This window comes from Furipterus horrens, unplaced genomic scaffold (assembly GCF_987537825.1).
Source record: "Furipterus horrens unplaced genomic scaffold, mFurHor1.1.pri manual_scaffold_3, whole genome shotgun sequence".
NCBI classification, from domain to species: Eukaryota; Metazoa; Chordata; class Mammalia; order Chiroptera; family Furipteridae; genus Furipterus; species Furipterus horrens.
In genome coordinates this window covers 97829030-97850330 of record NW_028327173.1, presented here as the reverse complement: position 1 = coordinate 97850330, position 21301 = coordinate 97829030, and the positions used below count along the sequence as shown (strand labels likewise).

Below are 21301 nucleotides of genomic sequence, written 5' to 3'. Positions count from 1 at the left end.
AGCTAAAAGAAAGAAAGATAAACAGAACTCATCTGCTCCTTTGTTTCTTCAGCCCAGTAATGCTCTCTCTTCATTGCTCACACTGTTCAAGTAGAAACAGGTATTATTAGCCCAATGGTTGATGCACATAGACAATTAATATTGTTTAAATTTGTGTTTCTTTCTTCCCAAACAGAATCCCTGTTCTCCACTTTTCTTTCGATTTTCTTGCCATCTTCTCCTTTGGGCTAAGGCCTCCTTCAAAGTACAGCCAAGTACTTTGCTAAGTTCCTGCCTGAACTCTACCAAAAAGCCTGACTGAGTCCTTTTATTACCAGAGGAATACAAAGCCTTCACTTGGCAGCATGTCACTATAGATGATAGGCTGATTTGCAAAACTACCTAGAGCCCATAGAATCACCTCAAACTGAATCTTTTCCCCACTTCACATACCAAAATAATTGTCTGAAATAGCAAAGATTTACATGTATAAAGGGAACCATATGAGTGCTAGAAAAAAGCATGGAATAGTTTTTAGTCTTTGCATATTTAGGATTCATCTAAACATGGTGCAAACACTAAATTCTATCCAAGAGAAGGCAAATAAATATGACACCATAAATATTGTAAACTTCTATTTGTTTAAAAAGTAGACAGAGACTGTATTTGTGACCTACCTATCTGACAAATAAAGGCTAGTGACAAAAAAACACACACCTTTTATAAATCAATTTTTAAATTACTAATAATCAAATAGAAATGAATAGTAGTGAAGACCAGATAGGTTCCACAAAAAGAAATGCAAATAGTTCATAAACATGTAAAAATGTTCAATCTTTCATAATTAAAATATAAATGAAAACAATAATGACTTGTCATTTCTTGTCTATTTGCAAAGATTCAAGTTTGATAGAACATAAAGTTCACGAAGTTTTGAGGAAATAGGCTGTTCATACTCTGTTAATGAGATTGTAAATGAGCTCAATCATTCTGCAGGGCAATGTGGCAATATTTATTAAAATGTAAAATGTACACCCATTTTGACCCAACAATTCTATTGCTAAGTATTTATCCTAAGGGTATGCTTTCTCAAAATGTGCATGTGTACTAGGATGAGTATAGCAGCATTGTTGTTTGGAATCCCCCAAACCAGAAAAAACTTAATACCAATTTAAGGCACTGGTTAAATTAATTAGAGTACAACCAGCAGTTATGAAGTGAATGGGTGGGTCTCTGTGCTATTATGGAAAGCTGTCTGTCATGTGGGGTGGGGAGGGGAAAGCTGCAGAACAATGCATGGACTACTCCCCCATTCACATTAAATATCTTTATTATGAATGCTTATACATGCAGAGGGAACTTTCAGAAAGATTTTAAGAAATGCTTAAATCATAGAGAGGTAACTGATAGGACTGGAGAGACTGGGGGGTCTAGAGAAAATATTTTATTCTTTCACCTTATATATTATTATTTTATTTGCAAGAAATATTTTTTAGCATTAATGTGCATTATCTTACAATTGAAACAAGCATAGTTTACTAAAAGGGAAAGAAAACAGAAGAGAAAAAGAAAGAGAAAGAGCCGAGAGGAAGGTCATACAGTAATGAGCATGGAGGGGGCAGTGAAGGGGGAGAGAAGAATCACTTTCTCATTCTTTTGAGCATAGGAGCCCTTTTAGCTGTTTTGATGGAGAGGAGACAGATATTAGCACATTTTAAAACTTTAGCAATTTTACCAAACTTCACAAACACTACCTTGTTACTTCTTCTATAAATGAAAACAAGGAAGTACCATACTACTGGATTTGTCTACACTTTTTCTGGGTCTTTTCAAACCACCTTGGGATCAAGTCCTTGGACAGTGTAAGCCAAGTGGAACTCCAGGAAGCCAGACGGCATTTCCTCCCATAATACACAAGTTTGTATTTTGCCTGATGTTTTTGTCTCTGTGCCTAGATCCATCAGTGATAGGCGCCACAAAAGTACACATAACTTGCCCTGATTTTGCAAAGAGGAGACAGACATGTGGAGGTCAAGAGGCTTTCTTCTAAAGGGCAAGGAGCCCATCGGGGTTCTGAAGAAGAGCTTCTCTGGATTGAGTCTGGGGTGCATTAGCGTGTCAGTCTCTGTTGCTAGTGTGAGTGGGGTTTTATCAGATAAAATAGCTTTGTTCTTCCCTTTAAGATTCTGGTAGCTGACCAGCAGCTACACTAATTTTTTTTTTTTTACTTATTTTTAAAACTGAAAGTCGTGTTTGAGGTTCATTTTAAAAAATAGTGGGTTATTGCAGAGAATTTTTTAAGAACTGGTTTTTAAAAACTTACTTTAGGAGATTTTTTTTTTTTTTTACTTTCCTATGGAAAAAGAGAAAATTTTAGACTTCCCCAAGGGCCAACAGAAAGACAAAATTCTCTAAGATAAACAAATGAGACCTCCTCCTTTACGCCCTGCTCCTACCCTGCCTGTTCTGCTCCTAGCCAGAACATTACTGAAGCTTACAAAATATTCTACTACTACTTGACAGTTTAAATATTAACAAGCATGTAAAGCTACTGGGGGTAAAAGCCTGGAGTAAGTAATAAGGAGCAAGCCTCGGCTGGATTTGGTAATGACTTCTTATGCAACTCCAAGGCCACAGTCATAACTTTCTGAAAATTACACACTTCCAGCCGCTCTGGCATGAGGGCCCAACTCTGCGTGGGTTGCATAACCCTTTTCATAGCATGATAATTAGTCATTAAGAAGCAGAACAAAGGGCCATTCTGACCATGGAGGCATTTTAATATTGTCCATATTTGTTTTCCAGAAAGGATACATTTCTTGCACATTCTCTCCTATAAGATTATTAATGGGGTTAGGAAGGAAAGTTGGAGTTATGGGGAGAAGAAAATGTGTCAAAGAGTTTGCTGCAGAACATAGATTTTTGTGGGTATTTTCTGTTTCTGCTGCTGCATTTTGTGTTGATGTCACTGTGTTTAATCTTCTATTGTCACAGGTATGCCATTCTGGCCACATTGGCCTCAGCTCACCAACTGGGACTGTGCCTCCTGTTGGGCCTCTTTGATTTCTAGTCCCATCCCAAGCTTCTCCTCATAGCAAAATCACTGTCTCATGTGCCAGACATTTTATTTTTCATCAGACTAAATATTTATGAAATCAGGGTTCTAAGTTATTATTGCCCTGGTCACTTAATTAAATAAATACATAGAACCTGAATTTTAGGGCTAGAGAACTGGCTTTAGAAATAGTCTAGTCTAGTCAACTGATGTACAAACAAAGGAACTGAGACTAGAGAAGGAGAGAGGTAAGCTTAGTCACAAACGTTTTGGGGCCCTAATGAAGGCACTTGGATTTACCTTCATTAGTGGAGTACATAGCTAACTTCACATGCTTTCTTTGTCTTCTGTATGAATTCAGTGTCTCTTTGAAATCTCCACCCAACCTGTTTGTACACCTGGAAAATTCAGCCTTGTGTATGGACTAGGAGATAATCATGGCAACACTGCAGCCTGCAGGTAAGTTTGAAGACAACAGCAGTATACCTGGCTAAAGCTACTAGAGAGCACAAGGGCCTAGGTCTTCTGACAGTATCAACCCCTGCAAAAATAATGGTGAGCCTAAAGAAACTAGGGGTACAGATGGCATCAAAGAGGGAAACTTTGGGTTTAGACTAAAATGATGGAGTCAAGGGCATGGTTTGCCATTCAGAATTATATTTGCCAAATCTTACTGAGGAAAAAGAGTTCAATTTCGCACTATATTGTCAAGAGAATTTAGCCTTTTCACCTGTGCTTTACAGAAAAGGCCCGTAAGGGTAGAAAATAGCCCATGAGTCTTCTTCCTCCGCCCTCAGCAGCCAGCTCTACTCAGACATGATACTTTCTAATCACTAAGAGCTACTCCAAGTTAACAAGGGAAAAATAGTCTTTTACATCAAACTTGTTTTCTCTTATGTAAGAGTTTCACTAGCCTAAATCATAGAAATGCCATGGATACTAAACATGCAGGTTTTAATACATCTCAAAATAACTTTAAGTGTGGTATAGAGAAATGCAACCCAGATACCTACGTGACAGTTTCCAATGGATTAGTCAGTTGTACCCCAAGGATGTCAGTTAATGGATTAACATCAAGTTATAGGAAAGTCTCTAGTGTGAGATCAAAGAATTCTTTTTTAACATATTTTCCAATGAATTTTACAGAAACACCTTCATGTCTCTATTCAAATCTCACCTTTTTTATGAGGTTTTCTTTGGCTACCCTATCTAAAATTGCAAAATATTCTTCCCTCTCTCCTTATCTCTCTTCCCTGCTTTATTTTCCTTGGCACTTGTCATTATCATACCATACATGTAACTTACTTATCTTTGTTAGTGTCTATCTTCTCTACCTAAATGAAAGTTCCAGAAGAACAGAGATGTTTTTCTGTTTTGTTTTCTACTGTATCCTCAAAGCTTAGAAAAGTGCCTAGCATATTGTAAGGTATTCAATATATAGTCACCAGTTGGATTGATGGATATAGCAAAATTACCTAATGTGAAAATAACATAAACCCCAGAGAGTTGTGGAAAATATTAGATGACAAAGTCAGTAACCAAAATTATCTTGACAGGTGAGAATGACAATCTGAAGCTAGAAAATGGAACTTAACAGGCTGTGTAAATCAATCTCACACTTAGATTTCAGAAAAACAATTGCACAAGAACAAGATGGGCAAGATAATGTGGTTAAATAATAGCACATGCAAAACTGAAAAGGTTTTGGGTGTCTACCAACTCAATCTGACTCAAAAATAAAACCAACCTGTAAAAAAATGTGTGATCTTTGGTGACATCTCTAATTAAAATAATTACACTTCCCTGTATACAAGCGTACCCATTTAATTCCTTTATCTTTTCATATGTACCTGCAACACACATGTGAACAAGGTTCACAACCTGACTAGTAAGGGCAAAGATGAGAAACCACCTCAACGTCCATCAACAGGAAACTGGCTAAATAAATGAAGGAAATATAGTCATAGGATACAAAACAGTCTTCAAATAAAAATGGAGACATTCTTAATGTATTGATCTGGAACAGCCTCTAAAGCAGGTAAGTAAGTGGGGGAAAGAGAGAAAGTGAAGTAAGAAAAAAAGAATAAATGCCAATTTTTGTTTAGATTTAAATTTGAACCTTGCCGCTCACAGTGATCTTTGTCCATTTGCTTAAGGATCACCTGGGGGCTTGTTATAAATACAGAATAGCAGGTCCGATCCCAGACATACTGAAAGAGAATCTGCATTTTAATGAAGTTCCCAAATGATTTCTATACACATTTACTTACAAGAAGTGCTATTTTAGAGAATGATTCTAACCCAGCCTGCCTCACCATACCTACACCCTGAAAAGGACCTACCTGGTCACCTTTTCCCTTCAACCTCTCTTCTTGCTGTCCTCCTTCCTGTTCTAGAGGCCAGGGAGCCCTTAACATTCCAAAGGTCTTGTGTCCATACCCAAAAGACCTTCCAGGATACTCTCAGAAACACTGGATTTTTTTTCAATCCTCACCTGAGGACGTGCTAATTGATTTTTAGAGAGAGGGAAACAGAAGGAGAGAAACATAAGTGTGAGAGAGAACTATCCATCGGCTACCTCCTGAACATGCCCAACCAGGACTAAACCCGCAACCCAGGCATGTGCCTGACCAGGAATAAAACCTGTGACCTTTTGGTCAATGTGATGACACGCCAACCAACTGAGCCACACAGACCTAGGCAAGAACACTGGATTGTGTAGGATCCTCCTCCTCGATTACCTCAAAAGTGTCTATGGCTGAGCTGACACAAATGTCAATCGATTTTGTTTTGTCAAATTCTGCCTGATACAGAGACATTTTTGAGTACAAATATTGACAGTTTGCTTATGTTCAGTCACAGTTCTCAGGCAAAGATGCTTGTTGACTGCTGCTCCCCAAATTGGAGAGACAGACATGCAGATACAGAGGCTTAGAGCTCACTGGAGCAGAAGTCAGGAGCAAAAACACAGCATTAAAGCTAGGACCAGTTTCTTTTTTTCCCAGTACATCATGTCATCTTTTGACAAAAAATAACAAGGCAAATTAAAAAGACAGAAAACACAGTTCAGAGAGATAGAGCAAACATCAGAACCAGGCTCAGCTGTGTTAGAGATGTTGAACTTATTAGGCTGATAAATGTAAAACAACTATTATTTATATGCTAAGGGTTTATATGGAAAAAGTAGGCAACATTCAAAAAAGTGGGTAATGCAAGCAAAGAGAAGGAAACTCAAAGATTCAAAAGGAAATGGTAGAAATATTATAAAAGATACTGTAACTTCAATGAAAAATTCCCTTGAAAAGCTCATCAGTAAACTAGAAACAACCAAGGAAAAACAACATTAAGCTTGAAGAATATCGATAAAAACTTCCAAAACTGAAATGCGAAGATAAAAATAATGAAAATGATAGAAGAGAATATCTCAGAACAGTGGTACAGTTACAAAATATGTAACATACACATGATGAAAATACTAGAAGGCGGTGGGGCTAAAAGTAAAGAGAGAGAGTAAGGGAGAGAGAAAAAAGATAAAAAAGAGAAAGAAGAAGGGAAAAAATAGTTAAAGCAATAATGATTGGAAAAGAAAACAAAATTAATATCATACACCAAACTAGAAAGCAAAGAAGTTTAGAGAACACCAAGCATGATAAATACTCAAAACTTCACGATTAGGAATTTCATATTCAAGCTGCAGAAAATCAAAAGCAAAGAGAAAAATCTTAGAAAAATCCAGAGGGGGTGGGGGAGGAGAGAATAATATCAGACTTTTTAAAAAAATGTAGTCAAGAAGAGAGTGAAGTGAAATATTTAAAGTGTTAATAAAACAACAACAACAAAAAACACCAAACTAGCATTCTGTAAACAGCAAAATTGTTCTTCAGAAGTGAACAGGAAATAAAGACTTCCTCAGACAAATGAAAATTGAAGAAATTTGTCTCCAGTAGCCCTGCCCTGAAAGAGTTGTTAAAAGAAATATTTCAAAGAAAAAGTTCAGAAATTCAGTTTCATATAAAGAAAGGAAGAGCATTAGAGAAGGAGTAAGTGAAGATAAAATAAAAGTTTCATTTTTCTTATTCTTAATTGATATAACATGTTTGTTCATAATAATACTATCAAAAAAGTATTTATTGATTACAGCTATTGGACAATAGAAGTGAATGACAGCAATGTTATATAAGATGGGAGGAATAAGCAGATTATGCTGTTATAAGGTACTTGCACTGCATAGGAAGTAGTATACTGTTATTTTAAAAGGATTTTGAGTAGTAGTACATGTATGTTGCGATCTGAAGGACCACTAAAAGTTTTTTTGAGTATAAGCAATATGCTGAGAGAGAAAAAACCTGAACCATATCAAATGGTTAATTAAAACAAAAGTAGACAGCAAAATAATGAAAAAACAACAACAAAAAGCAAGGTCAGGGAGAGAAGATGGCGGAGGAGTGAGGGGAGGCTGCGCTTTCTGGCTCCCAAGACCTGTCTTTAGTTTGGGCTAATTGCAGACAGAACATCTCAGTGAGCAGCTGGACACTGGCAGGAGTCGAGCCTTGGCAATGCTGGATTAGAGAAAACCATCTGGGAGTGACCTGTTTGGTGAGGATAGCAGAGGAAAAAGAGACAAGACAGGATTTCTAACTGGGGTGGCTCCCCGAGTTGCGGCTGGAAGTACACAAAGACTTTTTAGTGACGACAAGCTTCCCCAGAGAGGAATCTGGAGGAGAGTGGATCTCTGCAAACTGGCAGAAAAAGGAGAGGACCAGGTGGCATCTGGCGCTGAAAGACAAGAAACAGCGTACTGCTGTGCATGTGAGAACGTGACTTTTCTTTATTTTTTTTCTCTTGTATACCGCGGAGAGGGAAGGAAAGGTTGGGGGTGATAGGACATTCTTGAGGAGCGCAGGTGCAGAAGTGTGTTCGCCCACTCCCCAACACTTGCCCTGGGTAGAGCAGGTGCGCACCAGGAAGGGACCTCATACACTGGTCCAGGCGCGCAACCAGTTCGCTGGCCACACGTCTGGGTGCCCCTTGGACACACCCCAACAGACATAAGATCAGTGCCCCAACGGGCACAGGAAGGGACCTCTGGGCATGCAGAAGACCGTGAGCAGACACCCCTGGCCAGTCCCAGTGGGCACCAGGCCAGAGCACAGACCACTTGCACGGGCTTTGCCCGTGCCTGCCTAGGCAGGTGTGGGAAATGCGGGCGGCTGCGGCGCGGGAACAGTGGGCTGCGGAGACTCACAGATGCTCACTTCCACTGTGCACGTGTCCGGGGCCCCGCCCCAAGGGGCGAGAGACTAACTCCTGGAGCGCGCCTTGGAAGCCTGAGGCTAGCACGCCCACAAGCTCCCCGGCCAGCTCCAAACAGGCGCCAAACCTGCAAAGATCAGGAACCTCTGGCCCACGTCATTTGACCAGCTGTGGAGCCAGAAAAAAAAGATGACACACAAAGGCTGAACTGAGTAAAAACTCTCCTTTTGTATATATATTCTTTTTTAAATTTTTATTTCTATTTTAGCTTTTTTATTTGTATTTTATTATTTTAATTCTTTTTAATTTCTTATTTTTTATTTTAATATTAAGTTTTACTTTTATTTAAAATTTTTTAAAAGTATCTCTTTAATTTGTTTCATAACATCTCCCCTTCTCATCCTTCCTCTTTAATTTTTATTTGTTTGTTTTGTTTAGCCTCCCTTTCACACTAAATACATAGCATATAAATACTATATAAATCCAATACTATACAATTCCAATTTCTTACCATATTCTACATTCTTTCCTCTCTTTCTTTTATTATTATTAACATACAATGTAAATATAATCTACTGTCTTGCATAGTCCTAACACTACTTGCTACTATTATTAACCTATCATTCCCTATCTCAAAAAAACATATTATTCCTCTTTAAAATAACTCTTATCAATTCTTCTTATACTACAAAAGCCCTAACCTCTCTACATTTATATTAATACTGGCTCATTTGCTGATGATAGTGGGGTAGAGGGTGAGGAATATTTTTGAGGATGTGGGTTTCCTGCCTGGGCTGTGCGTTTATGTTTTTAACAGCATCTCCACAAAACAACTCAACATAAACTGGACAGACTGACTCCCAATCAACTAGCCAGAAGGAAGATCTCACCAAAAAGCATCTGAAATATAACCAGACAGCATAAACAAATGACATAAAAGATAACCCAGGAACATCAGGCTCAGGAGATCAAAGAGACTGCACCACTGAAACCCCCAGATCTCCTGTAAAGAATCTCATACCACAAAGGTGGGAAGGCAAAGCAGACAAACCCAAAAAACAAAAACAAACAAGAAGAATCCAACATGGTAAGATGCAGAAAAAACCTCTCAATGAAAAGAAAAGAGGAATCCCCAGAAAGAGAGGTAGATGGAAAGGACATAGGCCAAATGTCAGCTATGGAATTCAAAACAATGATGGTGAAGAAGCTCAGTATACTCGACAACCTCAAAAACAACTATGACCACCTCCAAGGAAGTTACCAACAGCTCCAAAAAAATTACAAGGAACTTACAGAGAACTACACCAGCATAAAAAAGGACATAGAAACTATTAACAAGAACTAGGAAGAAATGAAGAATACAATCTTTGAACTGAAAAACACAGTAGAATCAGTCAAAAGCAGGATAAACAAAGCAGAGGATCGGATCAGTGAGTTAGAAGACAAGGTAGAAAAAAATTCCCAGACAATACAACAAAATGAAAAAAGATTGAAAAAGTACAAAGAAGAAGTATGGGAATTACAGGATAGTATGAGCGAAAACAACATCAGAGTCATTGGAATTAAAGAGGGAGAAGAAGAGGAACAAAGAATAGAAAAGCTGATAAAAGAAATAATGACAAAATTTTCCCAACCTGATAAGAGAAAAAGCTTTGAAAGCTCAGGAACCACAGAGAGTTCCAATGAAGAGGAACCCAAAAAAACCCACTCCAAGGCACATCATAGTTAAAATGGCAACATTCCAAGGCAAAGATTTAATCCTAAAAGCAGCAAGAGAAAAACAGCAAATAACTTACAAGGAAGCTCCAATAAGGCTATCGACTGATTCTCAACAGAAACAGTAAAAGCCAGAAGGGAATGGTCAAAGATATTCCAAGCAATGAAAAACAAATGCCTACAAGCAAGAATACTCTACCCAGCAAGGCTCTCATTCAAAATGGAAGGTGAAATAAGGAGTTTCCCAGACAAAGGAAGACTAAAAAAATACATCTCCACCAAACCGGCATTGTGAGAGATGCTAAAGGGAATACTTTAAGAAAAAAAAAAGGAAAAAAGAGGAGAGAAACACAGATACAAAGGGAAATGAATAAATACACGTCAATAATAACCTTAAATGTAAACGGATTAAATGCCCCAGTTAAAAGACATAGGGCAACGGAATGGATAAGAAAACAGGACCCACATATTTGCGGCCTACAAGAAACACACCTTAAAACAAAAGATTTACACAGACTAAAAGAAAAGGGATACAAAAATGTATTCCAAGAAAATTGACATAAAAAAAAAGCTGGGGTAGCAGTCCTCATATCAGAAAAAACGTATTTCAAAGCAAGGGCAATAAAAAGAGACAAAGAAGGACATTTCATAATACCTAGGAGAACAATCCATCAAGAAGATATAACACTGATAAACATATAGGCACCCAACATAGGAGCACCCAAATACATCAAGAAAATACTAGAAGACCACAAGAAGCATATTAACAGTAACACACTCACAGTAGAAGACATTAACACTCCACGATCAAACAATAGACAGATCTTTGAAGCAAAGAAACATCAAGGATATACAGGCACTGAAAAACACACTAAACCACATGGACTTAACTGATATATATAGAACTTTTCACCCCAAAGAAGCAAAATATACATTCTTTTCAAATGCACATGGGACAGTTTTGAAGATAGACCACATGATAAAACACAAAACAAGCCTCAACAAATTCAAGAAAATTGAAATCATATAAAGCATCTTTTTAGACCACAATGCCTCAGAGAAAAAAAACAAAGACATCCAAACTCATGGAGAATGAATAACATGCTATTAAATAATGAATGGGTTAACAATGACATCAAATAAGAAATCAAGAAATTTCTGGAAACTAATGACAATGAACACACAACAGCCCAAAACCTATGGGACACAGCAAAAGCAGTCCTAAGAGGGAAGTTCATAGCAATACAGGCATATCTGAAAAGGATAGAAGAATCTCAAATAAAAAATCTAATCCTAAAGCTACAAGAACTAGAACAACAACAAACAAAGCCTAGGGCAAGAGGAAGGATGGAAATCATCAAGATCAGAGCAGAATTAAATACATAGAGACCAAACAAACAATTCAAAAGATCAACAAAACTAGGAGCTGGTTTTTGAAAAAATAAACAAAATCGACAAGCCTCTAGCCAGGTTCATCAAGAAAAAAAGAGAGACGACCCAAATAAACAAAATCAGAAATGAAAGAGGAGAAATCACGACTGATACCACAGAAATACAAACGATTGTAAGAAATTACTACAAACAACTGTATGGCAAAAAATTTGACAACCTAGAAGAAATGGACAAATTTCTAGAAACATATAAGCTTCCAAAACTAAATCAAGAAGAAGTAGAAAGTCTCAACAGACCAATAACAAAGAAGGAAATTGAAACAGTAATCAAAAATCTCCCGGCACACAAGAGCCCTGGAGAGGATGGTTTCAAAGGCGAATTTTACAAAACATTTAGGAAAGAATTAACTCTTATCCTCCTCAAACTATTGCAAAGAATTCAAGAAGAGGGAAAAATCCCAAACTCTTTCCATGAAGCCAGTATTACCTTAACCCCAAAACCAGGTCAAGAAACAACAAAGAAAGAAAACTACAGGCTAATATCACTGATGAACATAGATGCTAAAATCCTCAATAAAATTTTGGCAAACAGGATCCAGCAATACAACAAAAAGATCAAGTGGGATTCATCCCAGGGATGCAAGGATGGTTTAATATTCGCAAATCAATAAATATAATACATCACCTAAACAGAATGAAAGACAAAAATCACATGATCATATCAATAGATGCAGAAAAAGCATTTGATAAAGTACAACACCCATTTATGATGAAAACACTCAGCAAAATGGGAATAGAGGGAGCATACCTTAACATAATTAAGGCTATATGTGAGAAGCCTGAAGCCAACATCATACTCAGTGGACAAAAACTGAAAGCATTCCCCCTGAAATCAGGAAAAAGACAAGGCTCCCTACTCTCTCTACTCCTATTCAACATAGTGTTGGAAGTCCTAGCCACAGCAATCAGACAAGAAAAAAGAAATAAAAGGCATCCAAATGGGAAAGAAAATGTAAAACTATCATTATATGCAGATGACATGATAGTATACACAGAAAACCCTATGAACTCCACTAAAAGACTACTCGATATAATAAATATACAGAAATCTAAGGCATTTTCGTGCAGCAACAATAAAATATCAGAGACAGAGACAAAAAAAATACCATTTACTATAACAACAAGAAAAATAAAGTACCTAGGAATAAACTTAACCAAAGAGATAAAAGACCTGTATACTGAAAATTATGCAACATTGAAGAAAGAAATTAAGGAAGATACAAATAAATGGAAGCAAATACCATGTTCTTGGATGGGAATAATCAACATCATCAAAATGGCCATACTACCCAAAGCAATTTACAGATTCAATGCAATCCCTATTAAAATACCAATGACATATTTCACTGACCTAGAACAAATACTTCAAAAATTCATATGGAACCAAAAAAGACCCCGAATAGCAAATGCAATCTTGAGACAGAAGAACACAGCAGGAGGAATCACGATACCAGACATCAAACAATACTATAAAGCCACTGTAATCAAAACAGTCTGGTACTGGCATAAGAACAGACATATAGACCAGTGGGACCGAATAGAAAGCCCAGAAATAAACCCAGGCCTCTATGGTCAACTAATCTTTGATAAAGGAGGAAGGAACATAAAATGGAGTGAGAAGAGCCTCTTTAACAAATGGTGCTGGGAGAACTGGACAGGGACATGCAAAAAAATGAAACTAGACCACCAACTTACACCACACATGAGAATAAACTCAAGATGGCTCAAAGACTTAAATGTTAGCCGTGACACCATAAAAGTCCTAGAGGAAAACATAGGCAGAAAAAATTCAGATATCCCACATAACAATATCTTCACGGATACATCTCCTAAGGCAAGAGAAATAAAGGAAAAAAATAAATAAATGGGACTACATCAAACTAAAGAGTTTCTGCTCAGCTAAAGAAAATATCAGCACAATGAAAAGGAAACCAACCATATGGGAAAACATATTTGCCAATGATATCACAGACAGGGGACTGATCTCTAAAATATATAAAGAGCTTATATGACTCAACATCAAGAAAACAAACAACCCAATTAAAAAATGGGCACGGGACCTGAACAAACACTTCTCCGAAGAGGACATACAGAAGGTACATAGACACACGAAGAAATGCTCCACATCATTAGCCATCAGGGAGATGCAAGTAAAAACCATACTACTTAACACCAGTCAGAATGGCCATCATCAACAAATCAACAAACAAGTGCTGGCGAGGATGTGGAGAAACGGAAACCCTACTGCACTGTTGGTGGGAATGCAGACTGGTACAGCCACTATAGAAAACAGTATGGAATTACCTCAAAATACTAAAAATGGAACTGCCTTTTGAACCAGTGATTCCACTGCTAGGCTTATACTCGAAGAATCTTGAAACCCCAATTCAAAAGAAGTTATGCACCCCTATGTTCATTGCAGCACTGTTTACAATAGCTAAGTGCTGGAAACAGCCTAAATGCCCATCTGTAGATGAGTCGATAAAAAAACTGTGGTACATTTACACAATGGAATACTATGTAGCAGAAAAAAAGAAGGAACTCCTGCCATTTGCGACAATATGGATGGAACTAGAGAGAATTATGTTTAGTGAAATAAGCCAGGCCAAAAAAGAAAAATACCATATGATATCACCTAATACAGGAAACTAAAGAACAACACAAGCAAATCAACTAAATAGGACAAAGAGCAGAATAGCAGTCAATAGGAGGGATGGGGGAGGGAGAGAAGGGGGATAAGTGAGGGAAAGGTTTAGTCAAAGAACATGTATAAGTGACTCATGAACATGGACAACGGGGAGGGATATGATTGTGGGAGAAAGGGTGGGCTGGGTAGGGGAGAGAAATGGGGGGAAAATGGGACAACTGTAATTGAAAAACCAAAATAAATAAATAAATAAATAAATAAATAAAGTAATTTAAAGAAATAAAGAAGAAAGATTCATCCACAAAGGTAAGAGGGGTAGTAGAGCCAAGATGGAGAGAAGGAAGTGCATGGCTGCAGTGGATGTGGGGGTGGAGATTAATAGCAGCAGCAGAGGGATGGTAGCTGCAGCAAAAAGCAAAGTCATACATTTCAAACCTAGGAAGCAATTCCAGCCCCAGACCAGACTGACTCTAGACCCAAACCAGAGCACATGGCACATGGTTCCAGCACTGGGGAAAATAGAGCCACAGTGCTTTTGACTGTGAAAGCCAGTGGAGGTTGAAGTGGAGGAAGAAACTGCCAGTTTTTCAAAGCAGGCAGCTTGTTTAGTATGGGAAGTGGGAGAAATGCCTGGAAAAGCAAGAACAATCGGCACTGCTCCCTCTCAGACCTCTTCCCCACATACAGTACCAGAGTGTGGTGAAACAGGTCACCAACATTAACGAATACCTAAGGCTCTGCCACTTATAAATAATGTAACAGGTGTGACAGCTCTACCCAAATTACAGAGGCAAACACAGAAAGCTGTCAAGATGAGGAGACAAAGAAGTAGGGCCCACAAAGGGGGGCAGATCAAGGTTCTAGTGGGAGAACTAAGTGACAACAAAATAGTGAACTTAACAGATGAGGAGAGAGCAAACCCAACAGATGTGCATTTTAAAGCACTGGTGATAAAGATGCTCACAGACTTGACAGAAAAGATTAAGTAGGACAGGGAAGAAATGAAGGCTATACTAAGTGAAATGAAGAAAAATCCACATGAAACTAGTGGTGAAAGAAAGGAAACCAGGGTTCAAATCAACAAATTGGAACATAAGCAAGAAATAAATCATCAGTCAGTAGAGAAGGAGGAAATGAGAATTTTTAAAAATGAGAAGAGGTTTACAAACCTCTGGGATAGCTTTAAATTTACCAAAATCTGAATTATAGTGCCAGAAGGAGAAGAGGAAGACCAATAAATTGAAAAATTATGTGAAAAAGTAATGAAGGAAAATGTCCCTAAATTAAGGAAGGAAATAGACATACAGGTCCAGGGAGCACAGAGAATCCCAAATCAACTAGACCCCGGGAGGACCACACTAAGATACATCATAATTAAAATGCTACAGATTAAAGATAAAGAGAGAATCTTAAAAGCAGCAAGAGAGAAGAGAGTTACCTACAAGGGGGTACCTATTAGACTATCATCTGTTATTTCAAAAGAAACTTTGCAGGCAAGAAGGGATTGGCAAGACGTATTCAAAGTGATGAAAAGCAAGGACCTACAACCAAGATTACTCTATCCAGCAAGGCTATCATTTAGAACAGAATGGAGATAAAGTGCTTTCCAGACAAGGTAAAGTTAAAGGAGTACATCATCACCAAGCTATTATATAAAATGTTAAAGGGACTTATTTACAAAAAAGTAGATCAAAACTATGAACATTAAAATGACAACAAAATCACAACTATCAACAACAGAATCTAGAAAAATAAAAACAAAAACAAACTAAGCAGACAACCAGAGTGGAAACAGAATCATAGGTATGGGGAGCAGAAGGAAAATGATTAAGAAGTATAGTAGGAGGGTGTAGAATAGATGGGGATGTTAAGAATAATATAGGAAAGGGTAAAGTCAGGAACTTATATGCATGAACCATGGACGTAAACTAAGCAGGGGTGGGACTGCTGGAGGGAGGCAGGGTGCTGGGCAGAGGGGAGCAAAAGGAAAAGAAACTGGGACAACTATAATAGCATAATCAATAAAACATACAAAAAAAATTAAAGATATTCATTGAAAAATGTAATATTTTTTTAAAACCTGGAGTAGCTATATTATTTTCAAAGAAAGAAGATTTCAGGCAAAAAAAAATTATCAGAGGTAGAAGGGGCATTACAGAATAATTAAGGGTTAATTCTATAAAAACATAAAACATATAACTACTGTGTATGTGCCTAAAAATAGAGTGTCAAAATACATGAGGCAAAAATAGAACTGTAAGGAGAATTAGACAAATCCACTATCGTAGTTGGAAGTTTCAATATCTCTCTATCAGTAATTGACAAATCCACTGGGCAGGAAAGCATAAGGCCATAGTTAAACTGAAGAGCACCATCAGCTATAGAGGTTCTAATTGACATCTATAGACTACACTATCTAACAACAGCAGAATATATATGTTTATATATATGTTTCTCAAGCTCATATAGGCCATATACCAAGGTAGATCATATTATGAGCTATAAAGTACAATACAACAAATTTAAAGAATTAAACTGAAAATCAGTAATGGAAAGACAGTGGGAGGCCTAGGATCACATTTCCATTCAACACATACAGAAAAAACATTTGATGAAATTCAACACTCATTCATGACTGAACCTACAATTTGATAAAGACCACTTACAGGAACCTATTATTAAACTTATACTTAATGGTGAGAAACTGTGTTTTCCTCCAAAAATCAGGAACAAGGCAAGATGCCCTCTCATGACTTATTTTGAATATTGTACTGTCCTAGTTATGCAATAAAACAAGAGAAGGAAATTAAAAGCATACCGATTGGAAAAGAAACCTATTTTTAAATACGATAGCATTGTTTTTGTAGAAAATTCCAGACTCAACAAAAAAATTCCTACTACTAATAAATAATTTACAAGATTATAGGATACAAGGTTAATGCACAAAAAAGTCAACACTTTTTTATATGCCAATGACAAACAATTGGAATTTTATATTAAAACATCACTTACCTTAGCACAAAAAAGAATAAAATAGTTATGTCTAACAAATAAAATTTGATATATCCAAATTTTATATAAGGAAGACTATACAACTCTGATAAAGAAATTAAATAAGACCTAAATGAAGAGAAATTCCATGTGCAGTGATAGGAAGACTCAATATTGTTAAAATGTCAGTTTTTCTCATCTTAATCTATAGATTCAGTGCAATCTCAATCAATATCATAGCAAGTTATTTTGGAATATCAACAAATTGATTCTAAAGTTTATTTGAAAACGCATAAGACCCAACATAACCAAGACAATATTTAAAGAAAAGAACAAAGTAAGAGGACTGAAAATACTCAACTCAAAGATTTACTATAAAGCTACAGTAGTAATCAAGACAGTGTAATATTGGTGAAAGAATAGACAAACAGAACAATGGAACATAATAGAGAGTCCAGAAATAGACCCATGCAAATATAGTCACATTTGAAAAAGAAGCAAATGTAACCAAAAGAAGAAAGTAGAGTCTTTTTAACAAAAGGTTGGGAGTGCAATCGGCATTCTGCCCTTCAAGTTACAAGTCAGACAACTATAATTCAGCAAAAATCCATGGATCAACACACAAACACATCTGAGAGATTCATGCATCCAGACATCTGCAGCATATCAGAATGAATAGAGGAAGCAGGATGGAAAAACAGATATTAGGTCCACAAACACAGTCCAGTGCTCGTGGCTGCCCAAGCTGACATGGTAGCAGTATAGGGCTTGGGCTGCAGCCCTCACACAGCACCTGAGGATAGGAAAAGCATGACAAACATTCTGGTCTGAGTAGCTAAAGGACATTGCAGGTATAGCTGGTGATAGATGACACATAGCACAGTGGTGTGGCTGCTGTGGACTAGCAGTAGCCATTATTGACAAGAAAGCAAAGCCACAGACTCATGAACCATTCTCCTCACCTACTCTCACACACCCTTTTTGCCCATCTCTCATAGCAGAATTGGTAGAGGCAGTGGAGATACCTCAGAGCAGCTGGCAATATCTGGTTACAAGGGGGTAGGTAGGGCAGGACACTTGTAGACCTAGTTTCCTATCACATGCCACATCCCACCATGGGAGTAGGACCTGAAACCAAGACAACACAGACGCAGAGAAGATGCCCACCACCTTGAGGGATACAAGGCATATCTCACGACCAAGGTGACACTACCCCAATGAGATCCCAGAGATACCAATAGCATAGATAAAAGTAAACAAAAACTTGCACTATAGCACCACCTACTGGACAACAAAAGAAAGACCAACCTGCTTACCAACATGCTGAGTTAAGAGCAAAACAGTACTTAAAAAAAAAAAAAAATTTTTTTTTAAAGGAAACATATACCACTGCTCATGGATTGAAAGAATTAACATCATTAAAATATCCATAATACCCAACGTGATTTATAGATTCAAAAACAATCCCTATTAAAACACTAATGACATATTTCACAGATCTAGAACAAATATTTCAAAAATATATATGGAACCGAAAAGGATCCTGAATAGCCTCAGCAATCTTGAGAAAGAACAAAGTAGAAAGAATCAAAATACCTGATATTTAACTATATTACAAGGCCACTGTAAACAAGGCAGTCTGGTGCGGGCATAAGAACAGACATATAGGTCAATGAAACAGAATGGAGAGCTCAGAAATAAACCCAGGTATCTAAGGTCAATTAATATTTGACAAAGGGGGAAAGAGCATAAAAGTGGAGTAAAAATAGCCTCTTCAACAAATGATGTTGGGAAAACTGGACAGGTACATGCAAAAAAAATGAAACTAGACCACCAACTTACACCATACACCAGAATAAACTCAAGAGGATCAAAGACTTAAATGTAAGCCGTGACACCATAAAAGTCCTAGAGGAAAACATAGACAGTAAAATTTCAGATATACCATGCAGAAATATTTTACTTATATCTCTCTTAGGGCAAGGGAAATAAAGGAAAGAATAGACAAATGGGACTACATCAAACTAAAATGCCTGCTTGGCTAAAGAAAACAACAGCAAAATGAAAAGGGAATCAGCCATATGGGAAAACATATTTTCCAATGATACTTCAAACAAGGGTTTGATCTCCAAAATATATAAAGAATTTATATGACTTAACACCAGAAAGACAAACAATCCAATTAAAAATGGACAAAGGACCTGAATAGACACTTCTCCAAGAGGGACAAACAGAGGACCCATAGACATATGAAAGGATGCTCAACATCACTAGCCATCAGAGATGCAAATTAAAACCACAATGAGATACCACCTCACACCAGTCAGAATGCCCATCATTTAAGAAATCAACAAACAAGTGCTGGCAAGGATGTGGAGAAAGGGAAACCTTAGTGCACTGTTGGTGGGAATGCAGACTGGTGCAGCCACTGTGGAAAACAGTATGAAATTTCCTCAAGAAACTAAAAATGGAACTGCCTTTTGATCCAGTGATTCCACTGCTGGAATTATGCCCAAAGAATCCCAAAAGACCAATTCAAAAGAACCTATGAACCCCAATGTTCATAGCAATGTTATTTATAATAGCCAAGTGCTGAAAACAGCAAAAGTTCCCATCAGTGGAAGAGTGGATCAAAAAATCATGGTACATTTACACAATGGAATACTACACAGCAGAAAGAAAGAAGGAACTCCTACCTTTTGCAACAGCATGGATGGAACTGGAGAGTATTATGCTTAGTGAAATTAAGCAGGTGGCGAAAGACAAATACCATATGATCTCACCTAATACAGGAACCCAATAAACAAAACGAACAAACAAACAAAAAGTTTACTACCTCAAATGCCCAGGAAGACAAACAATCCATATAGTATTATGAATAAACAAGGTAACAAGCTACCTCAGAAAGACAATAAAAAGTCTCCAGAAACCAAACTCCAAGACATGGAAAACTGTCATTTAGGTTATAAAGAATGCAAGACAGCACTTGTGAAAAAACTCAACAAGATACAAGAAAACTCAAAAAGGCAGTTCAATAGACTCAAGAAGGAAATCAATGAACAAAAGGAATACTTTACCAAACAGGTTTAACCCCCCCAAAACAAAAACAAAAAGAAGGTTTGGAAGCTGAAGAAATTAAAAAATGAGATGAAGAATGAGTTGGTAATGAAGCAGACCTGATGGAAGAGAGAATTAGCAAGCTCAAAAATAGAAGTCTAGAAACAACTTAAACGGAAAAAACAAGAGAACTGAGAGATAAAAAAATGAAAGAACTTCGTGAGAACAATCTGAAATCCATTAAAAAGAGCAACATAAAAATAATGGCTATGCCACAAGGTGAAGAGAAAGAAGGGAAAGAGAGCTTACTCAAACAAATAATCAATGGTAACTTCCCAAACCTATGGAAAGAGGTGAACCCTCAAATTCAAGAAGCTAACAGAACACCTAATTATCTCAACGCAAAAAAAAAGTGTTCTCAAAAACACATTATATTAAAAATGTCAAAAATTAATGGCAAATGAAGAATTCTAGCCAAAGGATAAAAGACTGTTCCCAACAAAGGAAAGACCATTGGGTTATTGTCATCAGACTTTTCAACAGAAGTCTTACAAGCCAGGAGATAGTGGAATAAAATATTTTAAATATTGGAAGACTAAAACCACCAGCCAAGAATAATATCAAGTGAAGTTACCCTTTTATTTTTTAGAGGGGGGGGGAGGAGAAAGAGAGGGAGAGAAACATCAATGTGCGATTGCCTCTCATGCTCCCTCAGCTGAGGACCTGGCATGCAACCTGGTCATGTGCCCTGACTGGGAATCGAACAAGCGACACTTGGTTCACAGGCCGATGCTCAATCCATTGAGCCACAGCAGCTAGGGCCAAGTTACCCTTTAAATATGGAGAAATAAAGGTTTTTCCACACAAACAAAAGCTGAGGAAATTTACCAGCCCAAGACCTGCATTATAAGAACTGTCAAAAAGGAAATCTACTACCATAACTACAGGACAGATATATTCAAAATTTTGAGTAAGATGACAAACAAAAATACATACGCAGGAAACTGCTATTCTATTTCAGATTATGATATTAAACACTTAATTATAATCTTAAGGTTAAAGAGGAGAAACCATGAACACACAGCATAAAAAGGAATACATTTTGACAAAAAATAAAAATAAAAGGGGGGAAGAAAAAGGACTGAACCTGCA

The 21301-nt window shown here is 37.2% G+C and overlaps 1 pseudogene; it reads left to right on the top strand.

Moving 5' to 3' along the window:
• Positions 1-3471: 3471 nt before the first annotated feature.
• Positions 3472-21301, top strand: part of LOC150015557 (major facilitator superfamily domain-containing protein 8-like) — an 83659-nt pseudogene continuing 65829 nt past the window's right edge.